This window comes from Loxodonta africana, chromosome 5 (genome assembly GCF_030014295.1).
Source record: "Loxodonta africana isolate mLoxAfr1 chromosome 5, mLoxAfr1.hap2, whole genome shotgun sequence".
Taxonomy (NCBI): domain Eukaryota; kingdom Metazoa; phylum Chordata; class Mammalia; order Proboscidea; family Elephantidae; genus Loxodonta; species Loxodonta africana.
The window spans coordinates 72519315-72530961 of NC_087346.1; the positions used below are offsets into that span (position 1 = coordinate 72519315).

At 40.9% G+C, this 11647-nt stretch overlaps 1 non-coding gene across 1 annotated transcript; it reads left to right on the plus strand.

The window, feature by feature from the left end:
* The first annotated feature begins 769 nt into the window (after positions 1–769).
* On the plus strand, positions 770–840 carry TRNAG-UCC (transfer RNA glycine (anticodon UCC)). Its single transcript has one exon. It is a non-coding gene; the product is annotated as a tRNA-Gly (tRNA).
* The last annotated feature ends 10807 nt before the right edge of the window (positions 841–11647 follow it).

Below are 11647 nucleotides of genomic sequence, written 5' to 3' on the forward strand. Positions count from 1 at the left end.
GAAGCACATTTCTTCCGGAACTGTCTCACCGAGTTGTTTTGAACCCATATCCCAATCCTGGGTTACTGTGCAGAAGAGCTGGTGAATAGTACATGATTGTTCAAGACCTCATGAACTATTGAATAAATACTGGAAACTTATCTTAAAAAATTCATGCAGTGTAGATTTGGTTCTAAATTTGTGTCTATCTGGGTGCTGTAGCAGCAGCTGTATTTATTTTGCCACGAGGGGGCAGTACGTCACAGAAAGTGTGGCCCCAGAAGAGGAGCCTTCTCTGCTTTAAAAGGTGTGAAGGAGATTTCTCCGGGTTAGGGCAGGCAAAGAGGAAATTTTCAAAAAGGAAACAACCAAACCAAACTAAACAAACAAAAAAACCCCTACAGTTACCAGTGGAACAAATTAAACATATGGGAAAAGATAGCCACATTTTTTCAATTCATGGTCATTAACTAGAGAAAAGTAGATGAATATACTTAGATATTTATCTCCCATACCAATAATGAAAGAAGAAATCAACTGTCCTATTAATCTGAGAATAGGGTACCAAAGCCTGACAAGAAAGTTCATAGCCTAGTTTTACTCCCTTAGGATAACAGCACTTAAAAGCACAGCTTTTCAAAGAATGAGATTGACTAAAGTTTACATGCTAGTTCTATCATTTACTTAGCTTTGTACCTTTCAGTATGTTGTTTAGTGTCGCTAAGCTGCTAAGCTTTAATTCGCTCATGTGAGAAATGGGAATAAGAATAGTAGCCTCCTCGTGAAGGAGGCATTGGTGGTTCAGTGGTAGAATTCTCGCCTTCCATGAGGGAGACCCGGGTTCAATTCCTGGCCAGTGCACCTCACGCATAGCCCCCACCTGTCTGTCAGTGAAGTCTTGCAAGTTGCTATGATATTGAACAGGTTTTGGCAGAGATGCCAGACTAAGACAGACTAGGAAAAAAAGTCTGGCAGTCTACTTCCAAAAATCAGCAAACGAAAGCCCTATGGATAACAATGGTCTGACCTACAATGGATCACAGGGATGCTGCAGGGCCGGGTAGCATTTAGTTCTGTTGTGCTTGGGCTGGCTATGAGTTGAGACCAACTCAACAGCAGCTAACAACAACAACAACTTTATGGAAGGGTTGTGAGAATTAAATGAAATGATGCAAATGAAGAGTTTAACACAGCTAGTTAACCTTTTATAAACGTGGGCTATGACTATGATTAGGGTTGCCCCACAGTCCACTGTCAGGAATAAACTTTGCCCTTTCAAAGCCTTTTAAACCCAGGGCTCAGACACCTAAGGGGGAGAGGGGGACCAAGAACAGTGGCCTCAGGAGGAGGACGGAGAGAGCTGGCAACTTAAACTCTGGGGCCAACATGCCCGTCCTCCACTGGGCTTGTGTAAGCCGAGTTGCTCCAGACAGGACTTTGTGGCTGGCTGCTTGGACTCTGTGGCTGGCCACTTGGTTGTGTCTTTCAGGCTCTCTACAGGGAGTGAGCAGGCTGGGAGCACAGGGCAGAGGGGGCTGGAGCGGGCAACAGCAGCTCATTCATACCCCTCACCCTTTTGCCTCTAAAATTTGCTCTGCTGAGCTTCAAGCTGCAACGGCAGCACTGTCGACAGAGAGGTCGCTAAGCAGGCCTCCTGTTTTAATTCTGTTACTACCCTTTTGTTCTTCTTCCTAGCTCTGTCCTCTCTTGCTTCTTTTAGTCCTGCTGTAAGCCTATTAAATTCTCTGTTCTCTTCTGCCTACAAGCATCTCTTTTATATATTCATCCACCCAACACATATTTATTAAAGACTGACCATGTGCCATGTACTGGAAATACAGTGATGAACATGACAGGTCAGGGCCCTGTCCTAAGGAAGCCTGCTTTCTGGTGGGGAAAACAGAAAATAAATAAGAGAATGAACAAATGAGATCACTTCTGATAGAGGTTAAGTAGCAGGGAAAGGCGAAAGTCAGGGCACATAAGATGGGGTGATTAGGGAAGGCTTCTCAGCGGAGGTGACAGTAAAGCTGAGGCCCGAGTGATGAAAACAAGCCAGCCTTGTGCAGACTACAGCACTCCAGGCAAGGGCTGTTGTTGTTGTGTGCCTTCAAGTCAATTCCTACTCACGATGACCCCCATGTGTGGAGAGTAGAATTGCAGAACTGAGACCCATACTGTGACCTTTCAGAAGCAGATTGCCAGATCTGTCTTCTGAGGTGCCTCTGGGTGGGTTCGAACTGCCAACCTTACAGCTAGTAGTCGAGCGCTTAATCATTTACACCACTTAGGGACTCCAAAGGCCCCAAAGTGGGCTTGCCGTGTTTGGGGGGCAGAACCAAGGCCTGTGAGAGTAAACAGGAGGGTGGTGAGAGGTGAGATCAGAAGGCAGCTCAGCAGGCAAGGCTGTGTAGGAAGGGTAAGGAGTTTGAATCTTCTGAAACAAAACAGGAGTGCTTCTCAGGCTTTAAGAAATGTTTCCCTCCTTTGATGTCATAAAGATATTCTTCTGTGTTTTCTTCAGTCAGATTTGCAGTTTGGGTTTCTACTCTTAGGGCCCTATGGATAAAAACTCCCCCTTTCTCTCCTTGGCATGGCTGACCCTTGGGGATGGGAGACTCTGAGCTGGCTGGGGCCCGTGCTCTGAAGCTGGATCATTTGGGTCCTGAGCTTAACCTGAGCTCATGGCAATCCCACCCTGGCAGCACAAGAAAACATACAAAAGTGAGGACCTTCTGTAAAATGAAAGCAAAGCCACATACTTTCCTCTGTTAGCAATGAGATTTGTTTCCAAAAAAAAAAAAATTCTTTATTAGTTGAGCAGTACTAATAGTGAGCATAAGGGCTGAAAGGGAGACTAGGGGAGAAATCTTAGTTCCCTGGCATCTTGGAGCCACACAAACTGACTTGCACAGATCTCAGGTGGTTCCATTTTTCTTTCATAAGGTGCAGTAGGTCACTTTCCCCTCATTAATAACTTACTATGCGATCTGGAAGGGGAAAACTTTCCAGAGTCTCTGTCAATAAACTCAGCTCACAGTCATTCCGGTCACCTTCCCCGTTGTACACTCCCCTGTCCCCAGCATGGTGCTGGTAACTTTAATCCAGAGTCAAGGAAGGGGCTGAGGGTTAGGCTAAGTTACTGGTGGCTGGGACGTAAAATTCTACCATGCTCGAAGAAATGGAATTCTTATAACCAAGTATCTTATCTTACTAAAGGCTAGATTATCCATCCTTTTATTCATTTAACTCATAATCATTGAATCCTTACTATATGATATGGACTGGATGAATAAGGGTAGACAGACATAGTTTCTGTCCTCATGAAACTTTCAGTCTATATTGATTAGAATTTCCAATCACTTCAGGGGCTAGATGGCTCATGCACATGCACGGGGGTGGTTGAGTGTTATTGTAAGCGCAGGGGTAACTAACACGGGACCTCAGTGTTGGGTAAACAAGAGGGGTCTGTGCCAAGCTGGAGAGTATTTACCAGTAATTAGGACTTGAAGCACTTACTGATGTAGGTAAAAGACCACAGCCTTCAGTAGGGATTATAGCTGAATGTGAAGAAATGAAAATCTTCACAAATGGACCAATAGACAACATCATGGAAAATGGAGAAACAAATTAAGTTATCAATGATTTTATCCTACTTGGATCAATAATCAACACTGATAGAAACAGCAGTCAAAAAACCAAAGGATGTATTGCATTGGGTAAATCTGGTGCAAAAGATCTCTTTCAAGTTTTATAAAGCAAAGATGTCACTTTGATGATTAAGGTGCATCTGACACAAGCCAGGGTCTTTTCAATCACCTCATATGTATGGGAAAGCTGGCCAATGAAAAAGGAAAACTGAAGAAAACTCAATCCACTTAAATTGTTGTACAAAGAATACCGAGTATACTCTGGACTGCCAAAGAATGAACAAATCAGTTTTAAAAGAAATACGACCAGAACGCTTCTTAGAAGCGAGAATGGAGAGGCTTCTGCTAGCTTACTGTGGACACATTATCAGGAAAGACTAATCACTAGAAAAGGACATCAAGGGCAATAAAGTAGAGGATCAGTTAAAAAATGAAGGAAGCCCTCAACAGCTGCAACAATGGACTCAAACATCTACAATCGTGAAGGTGGCACAGGATCAGGCAACATTGTGCTCTGTTATACATAAGGCCACCATGAATCAGAGCTGACTTGATGGCAACTAACAACAAAAACAACAACATATTTAAAATTCAAGTTTTTGTCAGGAAAAATAACATATTTATATCTATCCTGATATACATATAAATATAGGCAGATATGTAGATAGGAAACCCTGCAGGCATAGTTGTTAAGAGTTCAGCTGTGAACCAAAAGATTGGCAGTTCAAATCCACCAGGTCTCCTTGGAAACCATACGGGGCAGTTCTATCCTGTCCTATAGGGTTACTATGAGTTGGAATCGACTCGATGGCAATGAGCTTGGTGTTTTGGTTTTCGGTAGATCTATAAAATCTCTCTCTTCATCTGTCTATATCTTTGACTATATTGTTATCTTTACATATTTATATCTATATCTAAATCATCTGTGTATGTATCTCACCGATTTGGCTAGGAAACTTCTAGTTTGCATCTTCAAATTAAGAGGGATAAAATTTAATATCACGCTCTATTTTCATGAAAACACACTTTAAATTTATCTTTGACTTAATGACTGTCTATAAGAACTTAAAGGGCTTTAATAAAAGGGCAAGGGAAATTGTAGCAAAGCTAGGGAAGAATAGATAAATTATGTTCATTAAGAATAACCTGGGGGATGTCTCTAGTGTGGAAACGCCATAAGGAGAAATAAAATCCCACCTAGTTCAGTGACACTGTGTCTGTGGGATCTTCACAACTATGAATCTCAACACACTGGCCTTACCGTCCTTTAGTACAAAGAAAATAGGCTTCTGTTAGGGAGTAAAGTGATATGTATTTAGTAAGTTGGATAGATTTATAAATCAAAGGAGTATAACTATAATAATTAAGAACCCCCCCAATGCCACTTCCTGAGTGAATTATGATTAGATAATTGCTTTCGCTCTAGTCAGAGCATTGTCATCAAAGCTCATTAGTTGCCTTGCAATTCCCTTGTCTTCTAAAAAAAAAAAGAGGATGAATATGAAAACTAGTATCTGAAGGGTCATCTGGGCAGCACAGAGGGTTGGCGTAGATGTGTGTGGAGCAACGTGAAATAACTTTAGGGAATAAAAAGCCAGCACATGTGTTATCGCTGGCAATTCTGAGTTCGGCCTTTTCCAAATAACAATCCCAAACAGTACCTAAAAGAGAAAATCCAGCTGAAATAAATAGTCCAGATGTTTCCCTCTGCTTGTAAAATGAAATACCACACAATAAACCATGAGAGACGACATCAAAACAGTCTGCAAAGCCAGAGTCTTAATAGAATCAAAGATATTCCGAAAGCTTTCTGGCATCTGCTGTTGTGTCATGGCATGGGTTCCTCTGGACCTGGCCAGCTCATATCTGAAAAGCACACATCTGGAAACAATGCCACAAGTGCTACGAAAGTTCACTCTTTTGCTGATAAGAAGTTGCTTTCTCCAGAAAAAAATGGAATAACACAAGTTTCTCAGTTGGGCAGATTCCTTAACTCCAAGAAAAGTAGGGAGGATCTATGTGTAACCTAAAATCCAACAGAACAAATAGAGATTAATCATCATGGACCAGTTGGGAATTCTCATATGTCTATATCTTCTGACATTTTGTGGGTGTTTTATCCTCATATCGTCTTGGGTCCATAATCATTTCTGTGCACACCAGCCTGATTTACAATGGCCATTCCTACTCTTGGTCTGCTAGAACCCACTTTGCCTATTGAAATGCCTAGGGATTACTGACTCCTTAAGGATAGCATAGTAGTTAAGAGCTACGACTGCTTGGCAGTTTGAATCTGCCAGGTGCTCCTTAGGAAAATCTATAAGACAGTCCTATAGGGTTGCCATGAGTTGGAACTGACTCAATGATAAAGGGTTTTTTTTTTTTTTTTTTTTAGGGATCTCCTGGTGGCACAGTTGTTAAGCACTTGGCTGCTAACTGAAAGGTCAGCAGTTCAACCCAACCAGCACTCAGTGGGAGAAAGATTTGGCCATCTGCTTCTGTAAAGATGTACAGCCTTGGAAGCACTATGGGGCAGTTCTATTCTGTCCTATAGGGTCGCTATGAGTTGGAATTGTCTCGATGGTAACAGGTTAATGGATCAACAGGCTTAGTGATATCTTTAACAAATTACTTAAGAGGATGGGAGTATAAATATCCCAGCCCACCTGCCCCTTGGCAGGATAATTCTTTACACTTTTCCCCAGAGCTTTCCAGTGGATTAAACTTCAGTTGCTTACTGAGGTAGCTGGCTTAATAATGTGAGGTACAATCTATAAAAGAAAATAATGTGGTCAGTAAACAAAAAACCAAATCCATTGCTACTGAATCAATTCCGACTCATAGACACCCTGTAAGACAGAGTAGGACACTCTGTAGGGTTTCCAAGACTGTGATCTTTATGGAAGCAAACTGCCACATCTTTCTCCTGTGAAGCAGCTGGTGGGTTTAAACCAAAAACCTTTCGGTTAGCAACTGAGAGCTTAACCACTGCACTACCAGGGCTCAATGTGGTCAGTAGTTAATGAACACAAAGGAATAATATTTTAATTTGAGATCCCCATCAGTGATGTGGATGGTATGATTCTCAGCCCGCTTATTCAGGTGTACAGGAGAAATAACTTTTAAAATTCTTAACAACTCAATTTGTTTTTTTTTGCCCCTCAGGCTGTATCTAAATTGTAGAACGGGTTAGGCAATGTCAAGAAACTGGGGACTTCTGATCTTGGCCCTGTGCCACCCACTGACACCTCCTTGGTCCCTGGGAAACTTAGGTTGTCAGCGACACAGATCACTGCTTGGAGCTTCTAGTCTCCGACTATATCTATGATGAAGTCTCTTCAAGTCCAACATGGGGAACTCCTTTCTCTCCTTGGGATGGCACATGCAGAAATGCAGGGCACTCCATGGGCTGCCAAAGTTCCTTTGGTCACACTTTGCAGCTATTTCTACTCTGCATTTTGCTACCTCTAGGTCTTCAAGCGGGAGAGTAAATATGTAATGTGGGCCAGTTTTAAAATAAAAGAGGTAATTTCTACTTTCCTCCAGTTAATTTTTACAATGAGGGAGTATGGGTTCACGGATAGTAGGCATCATGATATTTCAGAGAAACTTGAAGTGAGGATTTTGATATAGAATATCTTGATGTTAATTGTGTGTAACCAACAGAAACTTTTAAGAAATATTGTAAAGGCCGAACAAAGCATATCTGTGGGATAGCCTTATAACCTGCCAGTTTGTAACCTTTGACTTAGCTAATTTTATGGGTATATGGGTTGGGGAATAGGCACAACAATGAACTCAAACATACCAATGATCATGAAGATGCTGCAGGACCTGGCAATGTTTCATTCTGTGATACATAAGGTTTCAATGAGTCAGAGCCTACTTGACAACACCTAAGAACAACAGAAGCATGGGTTGGGAGTGGGAGCAAAGCAAAGAATAAAAAGAAGTATTGGAACCAAAACCATATATTTAAGTTTTTCATAAATATTATTCCAGTGAAGAAGAGAGGGTAAGGAACAATATGAAACTTGAAGGAAAAGAGATTTTCACCCTAGCTTAAAATGAGGGCAATTTCTCTGTATGTGTAAAATAATTGAGCCATGAGTCCAGGGCCCACGGCCCACAGTATTACATCTGAAAAGTACAGAAGAGTGGAAAGCAAACTCAATAAGACAGGGCTGTGAAGCTTTGCTCAATTAATTTATAGGCTTTTTTTTTTTCTTCCTAATGACAATTTTGAACATTGGGTTCATTCTCAGATTCAAAAGCAGTAGCAACTGAAATCCACAAGCATTTCTGCACTTGGATTATGGTATTTCCAAAAGTAATTATGAACACTCCTACTCAGACATAATCACACCTCTCAAAGGATTTAGCTCCTAAAATGTTAATTAAAACAGTATATTAAACTTAGGGGTCCGTAAAATGAGCAAAGGACAGAGGAATGCAAAGTCTTGCTAGATGACTATAGGTCAATTGGGACGCGATGAGGAAGAAGAGTTCAACCCAGATGTCCTGGTGTCAGGCTCCTAGATCAGTATTGTAGCTATATTGGGAAAGTTCCAGGATGAAGATCACATACATGTTTGGAGATAGACCAGTGAGTTTTCTAAAGTTCTCCATAACATGAGCCCTACTTTTACTTTTGGAAGACATAGATGACAGCATTTGGGAAATGCAAAGGTGTGTTTATAGTTAGGATTTTCTTCACTGAAGGTGACAAAAAACAAACAAAGCAAAACAAAACAAACAAAAACCTTAACTGGCCTAAGACAAGAAAGGAACTATTTACTTATATAACTGAACCATCCAGGAATAGGACTGTTGCAGTTCTCACCGGGGCCTCAAATGATGCTCTCAGGACTCAGCCTCCTCTCTTTAGTCTAATTGGACACCAGCCCAGAAGCTCCAGGCTAAAGTCTCAGACCCAATTTCAAGTCCAATGGAAAAGAGAACATATCATTCTGGAGGCTCTGGCCCAACGTCCAAGATAAGCTCTGATTGTACCAGACTGAATCGCCTGCCAACTCTTGAAACAATCACGTGGCTAAGGGAATAATAGTACCATACTGATTGGCTAGGACTAGGCTAGGTCACATGATTCAGAATTGGAACCTTTCTGTCTTTTTTTTTTTTTTTTCCAACTATCATTTCCTCTCTGTGCTTCAGTTTAGGTCTTTTCCATTGATCTGTCTTCCGTTTAATGAAAAGTTTCTTCTAGCATGTCTTATCTGCTGTTAAACTCATCTATTAAGTTGTCATTTTCAGATATTGCATTTTTAAATTTTAGAATGTCCATTTGATTCCTTTTTATAGATTCACCCAAAGACATGTGTTACTATGTTCAAAGAAGAATCATTTGTAATAGCCACTTCCTATCAAAAGCGTGGCAGATAAATTGTGTTCTCTTCATAGAATGGAATATCATATGATGACGAAAATGAGTAAACTCCAACTGCATCCAACATCATGAAACTTAAAAGGATCAAATTAAGCCAGATCAAGTCAGACACAAGATAAGGTGTGATCACATTTATATAAAGTTGAAAAACAGACTCAACTAAACTACAGTGTTTAGGAATAGGCATGTAGGTAGTAAAAATAAAAAGAAAGGCAAGGAAATAAGTACTAACAAAGCTGGGTTTATGGTTTCCTTGGGCATAAGGGAAGGGCACATTAAAAAAAAATTTGTTTTAATTTTTATAATTTTTATTGTGCTTTAAGTGAAAGTTTACAAATCAAGTCGGTCTCTCACACAAAAACTTATATACACTTTGCTACATATTCCCAATTACTCCCCCGCAATGAGACAGACCATTCTGTCCCTCCACTCTCTCTTTTCCTGTCCATTTCACCAGCTTCTAAATCCCTCTACCCTCTCACCTCCCCTCCAGGCAGGAGATGCCAACATAATCTCAAGCGTCTACCTGATCCAAGAAGCTCATTCCTCACCAGCGTCCCTCTCCAACCCATCGTCCAGTCTGATCCGTGTCTGAAGAGTTGGCTTCGGGAATGGTTCCTTCCGTGAGCCAACGGGGGCTCTGGGGTCCACGACCACCAGGGTCCTTCTAGTCTCAGTCAGACCATTAAGTCTGTTTTTTTTTAATGAGGATTTGGGGCCTGCATCCCACTGCTCTCCTACTACCTCAGGGGTTCTCTGCTGTGGTCCCTGTCAGGGCAGTCATTGGTTGTAGCCGGGCACCATCTAGTTCTTCTGGTCTCCGGATGATGTAGTCCCTGGTTCATGTGGCCCATTCTGTCTCTTGGGCTCGTAATTACCTTGTGTCCTTGGTGTTCTTGATTCTCCTTTGATCCAGGTGGGTTGAGACCAATTGATGCATTTTAGATGGCTGCTTGCTAGCATTTAAGACCCCAGACGCCACTCTCCAAATTGGTTTGCAGAATGTTTTCTTAATAGATTTTATTATGCCAATTGACTTAGATGTCCCCTGAAACCATGGTCCCCAAACCTCTGCCCCTGCTACACTGGCCTTCGAAGCATTCAGTTTATTCAGGAAACTTCTTGCTTTTGGTTTAGTCCAGTTGTGCTGACCTCCCCTGTATTGTGTGTTGTCTTTCCCCTCACCTACAGTAGCTCTTATCTAGTATTTAATTAGTGAATGCCTCTCTCCTACCCTCCCTCCCTCCCTCCTCTCGTAACCAAAAATGAATATTTTCTTCTCAGTTTAAACTATTTCTCAGGTTCTTATAATAGTGGTCTTATACAATATTTGTCCTTTTGCAACTGACTAACTTCACTCAGCATAATGCCTTCCAAGTTCCTCCATGTTATGAAATGTTCCACAGATTCCTCACTGTTCTTTATCAATGCGTAGTATTCCGTTGTGTGAATATACCATAATTTATTTGTCCATTCATCCATTGATGTGCACCTTGGTTGCTTCCATCTTTTTGCTATTGTAAACAGTGCTGCAGTGAACATGGGTGTGCATATATCGGATCATGTAAAGGCTCTTATTTCTCTAGGATATATTCCGAGGAGTGGGATTGCTGGATCATATGGTAGTTCTATTTCTAGCTTTTTAAGGAAGTGCCAAATCGATTTCCAAAGTGGTTGTACCATTTGACATTCCCACCAGCAGTGTATAAGTGTTCCAATCTCTCCACAGCCTCTCCAACTTTATTATTTTGTGTTTTTTGGATTAATGCCAGCCCTGTTGGAGTGAAATGAAATCTCATTGTAGTTTTGATCTGCATTTCTCTAACGGCCAATGATCGTGAACATTTCCTCATGTATCTGTTAGCTACCTGAATGTCTTCTTTAGTGAAGTGTGTATTGATATCTTTTGCCCATTTTTTAATTGGGTTATTTGTCTTTTTATAGTTGAGTTTTTTTAGTATAATGTAGATTTTAGAGATCAGATGCTGATCAGAAATATCATAGCTAAAAACTTTTTCCCAGTCTGTAGGTAGTCTTTTTATTCTTTTGGTGAAGTCTTTGGGTGAGCATAGGTATTTGATTTTTAGGAGCTTTCAGTTATCTAGTTTTTCTTCTGCATTCTTAATAATGTTTTGTATACTGTTTATGCCATGTATTAGGGCTCCTAACGTTGTTCCTATTTTTTCTTCCATGATCTTTATCGTTTTATATTTTATATTTAGGTCTTTGATCCATTTTGAGCTCATATTTGTGCATGGAGTGAGGTATGGGTCTTGTTTCATTTTTTTGCAGGTGGATATCCAGTTATGCCAGCACCATTTGTTAAAAAGACTGTCTTTTCCCCATTTAACTGTTTTGGGGCCTTTGTCAAATATCAACTGCTCATATGTGGATGGATTTATGTCTGGATTCTCAATTCTGTTCCTTTGGTCTATGTATCTGTTGTACCAGTACCAGGCTGTTTTGACTACTGTGGCAGTATAATAGGTTCTAAAATCAGGTAAAGTAAGGCCTCCCACTTTGTTCTTCTTTTTCAGTAATGCCTTATTTAGCCGGGGCCTCTTTCCCTTCCATGTGAAGCTGGTGATTTGTTTCTCCATCTCATTAAAGA